Genomic DNA, 15110 nt, shown 5'->3' with positions numbered 1-15110 from the left:
ACCGGGTTGTGGCCAACACAAAAGGGATAAAAAAACAGGTGAATGAAACCCGTTGTACCTTGCTCACTGTAGCACCTCAGTAATTCCTCACTGTGGCCTGACAAACATATACTATTAATAATAGAGCAGGCCCTTAAAAAATCCCTTCATCCTACCTCATTGCTGTCTCTGATGCTGCCTGTGTTTTGAATATAGCCAAAAGTAACATTTCTAACGTGCTCTCATTTTACACTAGCTCACTTTGCCCTGGAATAACCTGCCTGATAGAGACGAGATGAAGTGAAAAGAAACTCTTCCTCCGTAGTGGCTGCTGCCACTTACTATTTTTTAGCAGTTAAGGATAGAAACTTGCCTGGTGTGACTCAGGGCAATTAAGGTCTCTGCGCACTCCGAAGTTCTTCACTACAGAAAACCAACTCTGAAAAGCGATGAAGATTCATGCAGTACATCTTTGTCTCAAAGCTCCTCCATAACAGCTCAGAAAGTATTTCCAAAAAGGAAGCATTAAATGAACCTCCTTTTTTCTCATGAACTCCAGAGCTAATGAGAACAAAGGCTTGTGACTAGGCTTGTGATCAACAAGCCTGGGAGTTGTGTGTGCAGTGCTGAGCATGGTCATATTTATACTCTTAGCTACAATCACAGACCGGAATTTCTTTTTACTTTGAAGATTGCAGCCATTAGCAAGTCACATGCGCTTAAGACTTTCCATAACAACCTTTCTCTTCATCTCACGACTGAGTTTAGTTTCACTGGTTGCAGACTGTGCCAGCAGGAGAGCTGACTTGACTTTCTGGCCCTTCTGAAAGGTACACGCGGTACGTGTACACACATCCGTGCATACTGCTCTAATGCCTAACCTTCAAATGAAACTGGAGGTGATGGATGACTTGGTATAAGAAACTATGGAGTCATCACAGAATCATTAAGGTTGGAAAAGATCTCTACAATCATCAAGTCCAACCACCAACCCAACACCCCCAGGCCTCCTAAACCATGTCCCCAAGTGCCACCTCTACACGTCTTTTAAATTCCCCCAGGGACGGTGACTCCCCCACCTCTCTGGGCAGCCTGTGCCAGGGCCTGACCGCTCTGGCAGGGAAGACATTTTCCCTCATATCCAACCTAAACCTCCCCTGACGCAGCTTGAGGCCGTTTCCTCTCGTTCTATCACTAGTGACTTGGGAGAACCCTAGAAAGAATGAAGAATCAGACAGACAGATTTGCACATCTGTTGCAGAAGCTAGGACTTAGCCTAATTATTATGTAATGGGACTTGGTTGATAGAAGAGATTAAACTCTTAACTTTTAGGAAGACCTTAAGTTAGTGGCACAAAGCAATTATCTGTCTTAAGTTTGTCCATAGTCAACATTGCTACAGAGGTGACAAACTGTCAGTAAATAAAAACAGGTCACTGCAGGTATGGCTGGGTTCTAGTCTCCATTCTACAACTTATTCTGTAAGCTGTCACATGTAATTATATGGATATTTTCCAATATATACAAAATTCCATATGGTGTTTTACGAATAATGCCATGGGAACTGCTTTAGAGAATTGTGACAATGTTTTGTTTTGTTTAATTGTTAAAGTTCACTGTGAGACCATGGACAATCCTTTTTCAGAAAGAAATATATGGTCTTTGTTTTCAGTCTGATTCCCCACAGCGTTCTCCTGGCTTCCAAATCTCTGATCTGATTGACACCAGCTGGTAAGGGCAAAGATTATTAATTGGAGGGTCAGCCAATGGATGTTGCATGATGCTTTCATATGGTTTTGCTATCGTGTCCAAAGAGAACACTGAAAATGCAGCTCCCATGCCAGCTTCCAACAACAAACGGCAGCAGGAGCAAACCTCCTGAAAGCAAACAACTCACACTGGGGGCAGAGCAGCAGAACTCGAGGCAGTGTGGCTTCAAGTGGGGATCGCGGAAGCTTGCGTATGGAAGTAATTGTCCTGCCAGCTTCGAAATCCAATTAACAACTGAAAAAACAAGTCATTTCCTGAATCAATATTGTAAGCATCCACATCTCCTCTGAGAGGAGGAGTAAATGGCATAACGAGACACACTGCCTTCAGATCCACGCCATCCCATTTTGGAGAGCGGTGCCTTGCCTGAGGCAGCAGGCATCCCCTACCCGAGTGCAGCCCACCTCACCCAGAAAAGGGAGGATGCACAGAAGTGCTGCTAGAGTCACAAAAATGAGAGATGGAAAACATTCATTAAGTGTGAAAGCCTAAACTTCTCCAAGAGCAAAACTCTTCTTCTGAAGTACTCTTTAAGGTTCTTCCCACTCAAAAGCTTTAATTATGAAAGGAGAGAAAGAAACAGATCATGGTCTGGAGCAAACCAGCTTTACTTTGCGCACCACACCGACTTACAGCTGCTGCGGATACTTTGGGATTTTTGCTGTTTGTCTCCAGGGACTTTCTTCAGTACGAGTAATCTCACAGCTGGTAGATTTGGAGGGAAACTTGGCTGAAACCTTTCGCTCATTGCTTGTTTTCCCACTGCAATCACTCCTTACCCTGACAGAAGCTACCAAGTGGCACGATCCTGCCCAGACCCCCTGTAAGACCTCACACCACACTATCTTTCATTTAAGGATATCACCGAGTTCGATAGAAAATTGCTAATTGTTACCATTCCCATTTTTTTAGGCTGGTAATCTGAGGCACAGGCAAATACACCATTAGGTTCGTATCGTAAACTGACTGATGTGACAGCGACAAAGCTCCCAGGCTAATGGTCTGCTCAGGGGACCACTTTGCTGCTGACAAAAAGCCCCGTGAAAGCCAACTCCGCTGTGGTGAGCTCTATAAAGATATGTCAGACTGGCTTACAATTACCTACATGAATTACCTTTACCCAGACGAAATACAATAAACATACTAAGGAGGTAGACAAATTGCTAGACTCTTGATGGACTTCTGTTTTATATACTCCCCATGTTCGTTGGTCAGCAGTATAGCTACTTTAACAGTATTTCCGCCTTATTTATTTACTATGCAACATTCAATCTAATAGCTTGTTTCTATATCTTTGGGCCAGAGGCCAAGGCAGATGTTTGCCTGACACCAAATCCTATTAGAGGCTGCAGTAACACAATTGTGTGTTAAAGATAAATATTTTATAGCCTACACTTGCCACCAAGCATCATCATTCCCTAGGCGTTTAGAGACAACTATCTATTGGCAAAGAAAAAATAGTTATCTAGCTGGCAACTGAAGGCAGAAGCTTTCCTGGGAGTTAATCAGCACCAGGACAGCTTTCTAGGAACTGATTAAATGCCATTCGGTGCAGTGCGGTTGTATGAATCCAAATGTAACTATTTCATTTGTTAACCTCAAAGAATTGTTCTGGAACTGGTGGTGTTTGGTGTCTGACACATGTAGGAATAGTGCTGCAGGAAAAGAATTAGACTTTAATGAATCAATGCTAATTGCAATTTCTGGAACGAAGGTTCAAAGAAAATGAAACTTGTACCAATGAGAATATTCAATACTAGAAGTGAGATGCAAAGAAAAAGGCTGGGTTTTTTAGGTGTTCTCACTGTTTGGCCTCTTTAACTAGTATTCTACTCCAACTTTACAGACGAAATGGCTTCAAAATCACCGGCTCTGTGCTGGTGAGAAGATATATGTAGCTGCTCAGCCTAAAGTAAATCGCCACATCTACTAATCTACCAACCCAGAGAGATACTGCATACATACTGATCGGTGTAATAAAAAGTCCTGCCCTTTCCTTATAAACCTCAACCCTCTCTATACACAGATGCATTCATTTCAAAAGAGTAAGTAAATTAAAAAAAAAAATCTGAGGTAAAACAAATACTTAGAGGAGAATTGTTTACTGTATCCAATAAATACATATATTTACTGTCACACAGAAAGGAATTGTGGCCGTCCACTGACCTATTTTCTGCCCAGTCATGTTCTGGCTGACAAACATGCTTTGCTGTGAGGGAGGGAGCACCCCCGGAGCGCGGCAGCAGGCAGGTAGGTTCCGTGGTTCGTATCTAACCTTGAAATCCTCTGTGTGAGCCCCATCATTGCAGAAGGGCCACGAGGAATGCACAGCACCCCTCCTTCCCTCCACTGAATTACATCCCATGGGAGAGTGAAGAGACACCACATTATTTCACCTTGTTCTCTGCTGCTGTGCCAGAGCAACCTTAGCAAGCCACGTATTCTTTCTCCTAGACCTGCTTGCCCAGGATAAAGCTGTCACCTACAAGCTCATGGCAATAACATCTCTCTCTCACAAAAGTGCTCCCTGTCACTGCCCCGACTACGTTAGCAATAATTTTAATAGGAAGTCAGGCAGTATGACATGAAAGGCAAAGAGGATTCTGAAGCTCTGTGAACACATTTAATTTACTTCCCAGTTGCAGAGCTTGCAGTCTTGTTTATTTTTCAAAGAAATGATGCTACTCGATTGAATTTCACTGCAGGGTAGGTTGGATTCTAAGCCTAGAGAACTGTCACCTGCTCTTGTAATTGTGATAACAATGCCAAGGGAGACACGGAGGTGAGAGGGGATAAAACAGGTTTCAGATATCTTGAAACATCAGATTTGACATTATGAGCCAAAAAAAAACCCCCAAAAAAACCAAGGGGGAAAAAAAGTGTCCTGGAAACAAAGAAAATGTGGAAATGCTGTGTCTGGTATTCTCTTGCTCTTCCTCTTCCTTCCCCAGTTGAAGTTTGACGGGACTGATTCCATCTTATGGTACATCCTCACCTGCTGGGATTTCGATTTTTCTGCTTCATTTGTGTTTTATAAGGCTTTTACATTTCTAGCTCAAGTAATCCGCACCTGGCAGCCAGGGACGTGAAAGTCTTGACAGCATCATGGAAACTCAGTCATTATTTCTGAGTGCTCTTTCACAGTTTCCTCCTCTGCAGGGCACCTAGGGTGATGCTGATACTGCTAATGCCACTTGATGCTGTGCCAGATTTTGATTTTTTTATTTTTTTTCTTTTTCTGAAGGCTGTGAGGTCTGTTTTAATTAAAGGTCCGTGCATACAGCCCTGTTTTGCTCTCATATCCCAGTGGAATTCTAACCTTCACATGCAGGTATAAGGATGCTAAATTAGGAAAAGGGCAACAGGCGGGCAGTCCTTTAAACAACTCCTTAAATCGCTCCTGATTCTGGAAAGTCAGAGTGAAGTACAGTAATCACACTATCCAATTGCATGTTATTCTCCCCCCACTCTTTTTCTGTAAGAACTTTAAAAAACAGGCAATTTGCAATGGCGGATACCCCACATCTCCATCGGCGTACTGACAGCGAATACCTGCTCCAGCCCCCAGTGACTCTAGAGGGTGGATCATTTTAAAAGGGGATGATGAAGCACAAAAGGTTGGACATCGAGGATCAGTTTGGGTCGCTTATAGAAATCATCAAGAGCTGCTGATTTTGCCAAATTTGACAGTATGTCATGTGAGCACATTTTCCCTTGAGACGTCTGTACTTCTGCTTCTAGGCCTGGCTTGAGATATCTATCGAGGTACTTGAATGGCTCTCACCACAACGTCAGTCTTTCTCACACTATTTCAAGCACATTTGACTCCAGGCCCAGCTGGAAATACAATAAAACTAGCTATTTTGTGCACTGTTTTTGAACTTCTGTTCTACAGAAACAGGGACCAAGAGGGAATAGTTTGGGGAGTAAATAATGAAGGGAACAAGCCTGACCGTTTCAGAAGCCTATGCGACATTTGGTCTGAATTTGGTTTGCCCTTTGAGAGCTTTATCTCACTGATTCATTCTTTTCTCTTACTGCTTCCTTTCTAAGAAGAAATCTTTCCAGTGCAGAACGCCTTATAATCTAAAGCTATCAGATGGTTGAAAGCATAAGGTGTAATGGGATTTCAAAGGCACTCGGACACTGGTCTATGTACACTGCCATTTCAGTTAATGGTAAAACTGCCTTTGACTTCGCCAACTTTTAGAAAATCCTGCTAATGTATTTCTGCTCTTCATGGGGACGTACAGGGAACACTGTTTTCTTCCCTGAGAATGAGACCAATCCTAAAAGCATGAAAGGGTCTATGAAATACAGTTCTCAAGGAAGATCATTGACCACCTGAAAAGCCCCTCTGTTCTAAATCACTTGAAATGTGATCGCAGGTTAGGAGTTAGCTGGGAAAAAAAATTCAGTGAATGACTTCAAACAAAGAGTAGCTCTTGGGCTGAAGCATTCTTCCTTCTACAGTGCTGCTTCTGAGCGCAATAACACTTTAATCCCATACTTGTAACATATGTATGACAAGGCTGTGCAGATCTAGAAAGACACCTTGTGAACATTTCTTTTCTTCCTAGCTTGCTTTTTTTTTTTTTGCAGCTGGAATGTTTTTAAACTTGAATTTCGCTCCAGTAAATGAAACTCTCGTACCCCCAATTTGCCCAAGGGATTGTGAAGAATATTTTTTTTTGTTCCTTCCCACTCTCATAAATTGTTACAAACTAATACAGGAAACAACAATTATTCAGCCTTCAGGGTTCAACTTCTGGAGCTGCACTAGCAAGCGGGAAGTTACTTCACGGTCAGTACATTACAATTTCTGCTCTTGTAGCTCAGGGCAAAGCTAAAGCTGGCCTTGAGTTTTATTTTAACTGATGTTGTAAGTTGGTGTATTCTCGGGGAAAAAAACAAACCATTCTTGCATACACACAGAGAGAGGACCTCAAATGTGATCTCATTTGGTCAAACAAACCCCAGGAGACCTTGTCAATGTTATACTTTTGGGTGCCTTAAAGATGAAGTTTCGTTTTACACAACGTCTTTAGCAAATATATGCAGCCTGATAAATAAGGATGTACTGGCTGGAATGGCTGATGTCTGAGGTTCAGTGAGGTGCCTGGTGCTGGGGACATGACCTCAAGTATGATGCCTGGTCTCTGGCCACTGCTGCAGAAGGGCCTGCGTCTCCTGTAGTTTTTATATCAGATCGGCTCCCTGTAGGAAGCCTTCTGCTCCCTGGGGCATCTCAGACGTCACTAGATGCCCGTGCTCAGGCAACTGCATTGAGCTCTCAGTGGCCTTTGGTCAGGGCCAGAGAAAAAGCAACATTTACGGCTCCTTTTCTGCCTCTAGCAGACTCACTGCACAAACTTGGTCAAATCATATTCCTTCTCAGAGCCTCCAGCAAGCCCTCTAGAAATCAGTTTAACACAATTTATGTAACTCTTTTTCTGACACTGTTGTAGTACTTAGAAAAAGAAAGCAGTCACACATCTAATACATAGACCAGCCGTTACAATTTAAAAAGTCATAGAATCATAGAATCATTAAGGTTCGAAAAGACCTCTACGATCATCAAGTCCAACCCCCAAACCAACACCCCCAGGCCTCCTAAACCATGTCCCCAAGTGCCACGTCTACATGTTTTTTGAACGTCCCTGGGGACGGTGACTCCCCCACCTCTCTGGGCAGCCTGTGCCAGGGCCTGACCCCTCTGGCAGGGAAGGCATTTTCCCTCATCTCCAACCTAAACCTCCCCTGACGCAGCCTGAGGCCGTTCCCTCTCGTCCTGTCACTGGTGACTTGGGAGCAGAGACCAACCTGCCCTCACTCCAGCCCCTCTCAGGCAGCTGCAGAGAGTGAGAAGGGCTCCCCTCAGCCTCCTCTTCTCCAGGCTAAACCCCCCCAGCTTGCTCAGCAGCTCCCCAGCACATGCCAGGAGTTACTGTACAGACTATGCCCTTCTCATTCCACGGGGCTCCAGGCACACAGAGAGACAGGTTCGGTAACACCTGAGGTGCCGACGTTGTTGGCTTCTGTTCTCTTTTGCGGTCTTGCATGCAAGTACATACACTTTAATACCGCCTTTGGAAAATTAAGTCTTTAAAGTCAGTTGTTCTAGTACAGAAAGGGTTCTCCTTCTGTTTGCCAAAGTGGACAAGTAACTCCCACAACCTTATTTCTGTGCTTTCGCAGGGGAGCGTTCATGGAAAGAAAAGTCTGCACAGAGCTGCTGTAGCAGCTCGGTAATACGACACAGGAATAAAGCAAGCTGTGCTTACATCAGCCTGCAGTCTGGTGTGCAGGGAAAGAGCTATATACAAAAGTGTAAAAACGAAAACCATATGCAGAGTTTTACACATTTCTCCAGAAACCCTCAGATAGCACTGTATGCCGTGTTATTAAGGCAGAATTCTGCTGTTCTGAAAAAAATTGAACTGAAAAAAAAAAAAGAGACAGAAATAACAGAAAGAAAAAAAGAGTTTTAACCTCAGTATTAAATAAACCTTTTCTTGACCCTAAAACTGAAGTAATTGCCCCAATCAATAAACCTTTTGTACAAGCTCTGTCGGATCAAGAGAACTCGCCTGCCTGCAAATGGCACACTGACAAGCAAGTTCAAGGCTACCAGCCCATGTAAGTACAGATGTAGGCAAAGGTTTTCAAAAAGACAAAACTACCTTCATTTTTCTACCACTTTAAAGCATGATCAAAACCAGACAAAATCTGGATCATTAAAGACATTCAGATGTCGAACTTCTGCTGAGATGAATACTTACTTGCATCTAAACAGCCTTTAAAAACATGGCTTAATTTCTTTTGTACAATGATACAAACGAAAAGACGTGTCTGCTTGTCTATTCTTCCCACCCAAATTATCACTTGCAATCACAAGATCTATTGAAAGAGGAGTATACATATACAAACCAAAATAAGGTAAAATAAAAAACAAACAAACAAGAAAACCTCAAATGTAATATTAAATAAATTAGTCCACCTCTGCTTTAAAGCTAAGCTGGCTTTACACACTGTAATTTTCCACTGCCAGCTTCTACTCACAGAGCATCAATGAAGAGATACACTCCGCATGGAAAGAGCAGCTGTGGAAGTTTCTACAGCCAAGTATCTGACCTTTACAGGCTTCTTATTATTTAATTATCTTTGAGATGTGTCCCTAATTTCCCCTTTATTAGTGATGCCTTACGTCTTCAAATGAAAAATCCTGAAATAATAATTTTGCCTGCCGTTTTGGCTCGGGAAGCAGGGATATTATGTAAGAATTGTTTCAGACACTTGCAGCGAGAAAAAAGGTCATCACAAATAACATGTAGATTTGAAACAACTGGACTTCAGGTTTCCTGGAAGTGCTGCAGCCCCAGCAGAAGCAGGCAGAAAGCCGCAGGTGACGTTTAGGGAGCGGTGTGCCATAGGATCACGTACAGACATTACTGACCGAAGCGGAAAGGGATTTAAGAACCAGGAGCAACGCTTGATCTGTTAGGAGCGGTCCAAAAGGGAAGAGAGGGGGATAAACTCCAACAGTGGAACATGAGACCACTCATTAGTTTGGGGGAAAAAGGTGAAAAGATTAAGGGGGCACTGGTAAAGTTATTGTTGACTTCCAGGTTAAACTTTTAGTTTAAGGGCTGAAACATCTGAAAACATCATTGCTGTTTTACCAAGGATAGCAAACAAAAACCCGCCGGGCACAGGGAGTGCAAACTAATGTGAAAAGTTTCACCTCCCCACAGCCCTCTTTCCATTTCCAGATCCAGGCTCAGGCTATGTTTGCTCTTTATTAAGCCCTACAAAGCAAACAGATTAGATTTAGATGTGGCTGGATGAAAAAGGGAAATGTCACCAAGCACACTACTACACCTGCTCGGAGAGGGGAATTCTTGCAGCTCATAGAAAGCTCAGACAGAGGGAGTTCACCCCACATTTCTGGCTCTCCAGGTGACACCCCACCTGTCAGGCTGGACTGGACTTGGCTGGGACGGAGATGGCAATCTCCTGTCTTCCTGCCAGCCTTCTGCATGGACTAACTCAACTCTCGCCGAAGGGCTTTAAGTCCTGTGGCCAGCTGGACGTTTAGTGGAAGACACCTTGCAGTGTTGCGGCATAACCTGAATCTACTCTGTGGCTAAGTGTAAGTTCTCAATCAAGCAGACCTGTCAACCTAACATCATTCATGACACCAAATTCACAAGGAAGAAAAAACCTAACACAGCCTGGCAGGGGCTCATACATGCCCTTTCTGCCTCCTACCTGAACTGAGTGACTGTACCTTTTCTAAATACTACCTGACTGAGACTTACAAGCTTTACCTTTACTCAGAGAAGATAGTTAAGAGCTGAAAGCAGGAAACAAAGCACTAAAAACATTGCCAGCTGAACACGAGCCAGCAGTGTGCCCAGGTGGCCAAGGAGGCCACCAGCCCCCAGGCTTGTGTCAGCACTGGTGTGGCCAGCAGGGGCCGGGCAGGGATGGGGCCCCTGTGCTCGGCCCTGGGGAGGCCCCACCTCGAATGCTGGGCTCAGGTTTGGGCCCCTCGGGACAAGAAGGGCCTGGAGGGGCTGGAGCGTGTCCAGAGAAGGGCAGTGGGGCTGGGGCAGGGTCTGGAGCACAAGTGTGCTGGGGGGCGGCTGAGCAAGCTGGGGGGGTTTAGCCTGGAGAAGAGGGGGCTGAGGGGAGCCCTTCTCGCTCTCTGCAGCTGCCTGAGAGGGGCTGGAGTGAGGGGGGGGCTGGTCTCTGCTCCCAAGTCACCAGCGACAGGACGAGAGGGAACGGCCCCAAGCTGCGTCAGGGGAGGTTTAGGTTGGATGTGAGGGAAAATGCCTTCCCTGCCAGAGGGGTCAGGCCCTGGCACAGGCTGCCCAGAGAGGTGGGGGAGTCACCGTCCCCGGGGACGTTCAAAAAACATGTAGACATGGCACTTGGGGACATGGTTTAGGAGGCCTGGGGGTGTTGGGTTGGTGGTTGGACTTGATGATCCTAGAGGTCTTTTCCAACCTTAGTGATTCTATGATTCTAAAAAAGGGGTGGCAGAAAAGACAGGGTAATCAAAAAAGGCACTGACATCTGATAGAGTGTCTGCCAAGCAAGGGCTTGTAATGGAACACAGAGCTGAAGGCAAAAAACTATTTGCAGAGCATGCAAAGCTCTGCTGTTATGTGGCAGGAAAGAGATCAATAACATCAAAAACAAACTTGTGACTTTCCTCCCTGCCATGGTTCTCATGTGCCACTATATTTCTTTTTCTGTGCAGAGCAAGAAAAGAGTTGTGAGTCTGGGAGGGAACAGGCTATTAATTAATTATCTGTAGAGGGTTGCCACAAGGTGGATGTGCTCAGAAGTCCCTCTGTGAAACAGAGGAATGGCTGAGATGACCATCGCCATGCAGCAGGAGAGAACACTTGTAGTAACTGAGCACTTCTACGGAGCCGCCGGAGTCCCATTAGCAGTTAAAGGGTTCTGATTCAGCAAAGTTCTTGCTAAACTTTCAGCCTCTCTTGCTCGATGTAGTGTAAGGAGAAGGTCAGAAGAGAGTAGCTGGGACATTAAAACCACTTTTCCTCATTCAGAGTCTTGAAGATCTAATCGTACATGGGGGAGTTTTAAGTCAAGCAACTCAGGCGTTAAGGAGCAAAAAGAAAGCGTAAGCCAGAACAGATCACACCCCGTGTTAGTCTGCAGAGTCTCCTGACTCCTCAATATTTACATGAAACCAATTTAGACTTTTCCAGACACTAAGCAAGGCAAGTGTGAATAACATGGATGGCTTTGAGACTGTAAGTGGATCACACTTAGGCATCCCTTCCGAATTGAAAGTTGATAGATTTCAAGTTATCCGACACATAGGCAGCAAAAGGAAGGAAAGGAAATCTGAGTTACTCCGGCTCTTCCATTTTCCTTTGCTAAGAACAAGCTAAACACGACATTTTCACTCAGAGCTAAGGAAGAGTCATTCTGGTCACCTCTTGCACAAGGAGGGTTCCCCGTCCCATGTTTGCCCCTGTGCCCTGTAATTTCTTCTCCTGTCTCTAAGCTCAGCCCTATGATGAAACGCTCCTCTGATGGCATCCTTCCTGTGTGTGAACTGCTGTCCTCGGGGCTGGACGGGGGTGGGTTATATTTTAGTCTATTGCAGGAAAGGACCTTGCCTTTTGATGTATATTGCAAAGCACTGTATGTGCTGGCATCCCCTTATAAATAACACCGCCAGCTCGCCTTGCACTTTGATGGAGGAAAGCACTTACAGTAGTTTTCGTTACAGATAGTAGAGGGGGCAGGAGGAACAACAGTCCTTTTCTTAAACTTAGGCGTTATCTCTTGCAGAAGATAAAAGTGAGACAAAACGTTGCATCCTATCACGGGTGCTCTACATGTGTTTCCTGTTGCTTGTTGGGTGACATGCTGGCAAACAGAGATGCTCTCCCCTCACAGACAGCTGATTTTGCTTTTCCTTTTGATTTCTCAGTGGCCCTGCACAGTCAAGCTTGCCTGAGCTCAGCAGTAACAGCTGCTGGAAGACACTTTCTGACTCTGTAGATGCTGTTTTCAGGCTCTCAGATGTTTCTTGCTTCTACTGAGCAGATTTTTGGCCAACATCTCCGCCTCAGATGTGCTGATTCCAGCCTACTATGTTGCTCCAGTTATACAAGATTGCTCTGAATAAATCAGCACTGTCAGGCAGAGGTGAGTCCACAAGGCGCTTTTCAGAGAAGCGTTTCTATTAGGAATTTCAGAAAGTTACACCACTGTCATTTACAAAAAGGTAAATTTATTATCGAGAGATCTTGATTGTCCTTTCCTCTATAATGTCTTGCATTGTAATTCAGAGGAAGGGGATATAAAAATGCTATTAAAAGATTAAAATTTTCCTAGAGTCATCTTTTTCTCCCTCCACCTGGATTGCCTGTGTGGTGCAGAAGCACACGCTCTGACAGATGTTACAATGCCGTGTTCTCCCCAGGTTCACGTGCTGTGGCAGGTAACAGGCACACGTTTTGACACCACCTGACTCTTTAGTGCTGATGGACCCACACCCTTGTAGAAAACAGAATAAACTGCCGTCTCCTGCCCCAAAATCAGTGCTGATGTTCCTGAGTGGCTTTAACTATAGCTATACCGGGTTCCAAAACTGTATGACGGACAGCCTCACAATTTATGAAATAACCGTGTGTTATGAAACTGGGAATACAGATGCTTTTTTTGCGTTTTTCTCCAGTTTTCACTAGAATAATGGAGGCCAAATCAGTCCAGACAAGCGCTGCGCAGTAACTGCAGTTGACATTGTCATACAGAGCCTGCAATAATTTTACTGGCTCTGAAATGCTCAGTCTGTGGAACACAGCAGATATACCTGGAAAATCAGCACCCTTTCCATTCAACATTTTGATTGCTGAAGTAAAAGCTATGGGCCTTTATTCAGGTGAGTCCTCACTCACAGGGGAGGTTTGCATGAGCAATGACTGCAGAGTTGGGCTTTATGAACTTATCATGATGATCACCATTATCAATTTTGTACTTTCTACTATTATCTGTGATTATTAATTAATGCTTAATGCCTTTTCCCAGCAGTTCTATCACCCTCGCAGCATCTCTGGGGAAATGTCACTCTCCTCAGTTTTACATGGTGAGCAGCTGAAGCATGAGCCTGGGCTGGGTCAGAATTTGCGCATCAGTCAGAATTCAGGAGTTCCAGGCTGCTGGTCCTCTTCTCAGATCACCAGATCCTACTTCTTCCTGCATCACAGCTACATTTTCAAACACGGTCTCCCGTAAGCCCTATGCCTGTGCAGTAATAAAGGGAGATTTTTTTTTCTACGTGTTCCTGCCACAGAAATCAAATTAAATGGCAGCTTGCCTCTGACAGTCAACACAACAACTCTGTAGGTTACTCACCCCACACAGATAGATCTAAGGCTCCCATCACATGTGACTTGATTTATTTGTTTGGCATTGCAATCCTACACCCTGGTTCATAAACACTGTGTCAGGTTGCTGTATCCTCTTTACTCTGGCACCGATGAAAATTATAACACTACAGTACTATAGTATTTATAGACTTAAAATGTAGCAACCATGTCTTGCCAGACCTCATGAATACCCTAGAAAGGTTCTGAAGCATTACAGTACATTTACACAAAACACTTGCCTTGTTCTGTTGTGTTTATTTTTTTTTAAACAAGATGTTGAAATCTAGACTAAGAAGAAAGGCTTGAAGTAACCTTGTTAAGAAAGGCAAGAAACCTTCTTAAGGCTATTACATTTTTTTTATGGTACTTATAAAAATGATCATTTCTTTGGCCAAATTCTAGCCAAGAAGACCTATCTTCTTGCCTAAACTTGTCACTTATCTCAAGTGAGTGTCAAAGTGCATAGCCTGTACCTGAACAGTTTTTCCTGTACACTATAGCTTTGTGCTGCTGTACAGTGGGCAGAGCGATTCCCACGTATGGGGCAAAGCTCGTCCTTGCTGCATAGCAAAACAAAACTTCCTTGGCCACAATGACTGAAGGTCAACAGGAGATCTATCATGGACTGTTCTGCTTATCACATTGTCATAAAGGTGCAGCAGAGTAGAAACAAAAAATATAGGGTTGCCTTAAAGACAGTCTGACGTGCTTCTCGCTCACACCATTCCCCAACTGTTCAAAGGCAAATTAAGAATGTTTTGTCTTTTCTTTTTTCCTACGTTAGCGTGATGAGGCCAAGAGAAAAGTCTGGCTAGAACACTTAGCGTCACTTTGAAAACAAGAACAACTAGTGACGGTGCTTTAAAAGTGTTTTCTGCTGTGAGAGCCTGACTGCTTTCCCTGTGATGGGAGATTTTAAACTGAAGAAATTTTTAGACAAGGATTAAAAAAGTTGCTTTCAGAAGAATACCTGGAGGTTCTTCTGGGCAGAAGGTGGTCAGTGTAAGTAAAAACTCAAATTGCTTAATCAAACTACATGAAAGTAAGTCTGCATTCTACCGAGCAAGACTTCAGTTTCCTAAGCTGACATGCAACTACTTCTAGTGTTGCTTAACTGTGAACAGGATTGAACATGTGCGTTTCCAGGCTTTCAATTTAATACAGAGTTTCCACTTCTACATTAGATAAACTTTAGCGCTAAAATGGAATATTGGGATCTTAATAACTTTGCTTTAATAACACCTAAACTTTTAATTAATCTGCCAAGACAAATTACAGCCCGTAGCTCTTAGGTAACTATTGCAGACAGCTGAGACTCAACACCAATGCGTCTTCTGGGAAAGGGATTAATGGCAGCTGTGGAATGAGTCTGCTTTTTTCAGCAAAGGAAAAAAAACTCCATTAAACAATCACTGTGGCTAGAAGAAAGCTGAGTGC

General features: G+C 44.0%; 1 protein-coding gene across 6 annotated transcripts in view; it reads right to left on the bottom strand.

Annotated features, from left to right (window-relative positions):
* The window catches only part of TENM4 (teneurin transmembrane protein 4), a 607970-nt gene that overhangs the window by 158138 nt on the left and 434722 nt on the right, over positions 1 to 15110 (bottom strand). The window lies entirely within an intron of this gene.

Source organism: Phalacrocorax carbo, chromosome 1 (assembly GCF_963921805.1).
Source record: "Phalacrocorax carbo chromosome 1, bPhaCar2.1, whole genome shotgun sequence".
Classification (NCBI taxonomy): Eukaryota; Metazoa; Chordata; class Aves; order Suliformes; family Phalacrocoracidae; genus Phalacrocorax; species Phalacrocorax carbo.
Note: the sequence above shows the minus strand (reverse complement) of the source record. Positions and strands in the feature narration are given on the sequence as shown.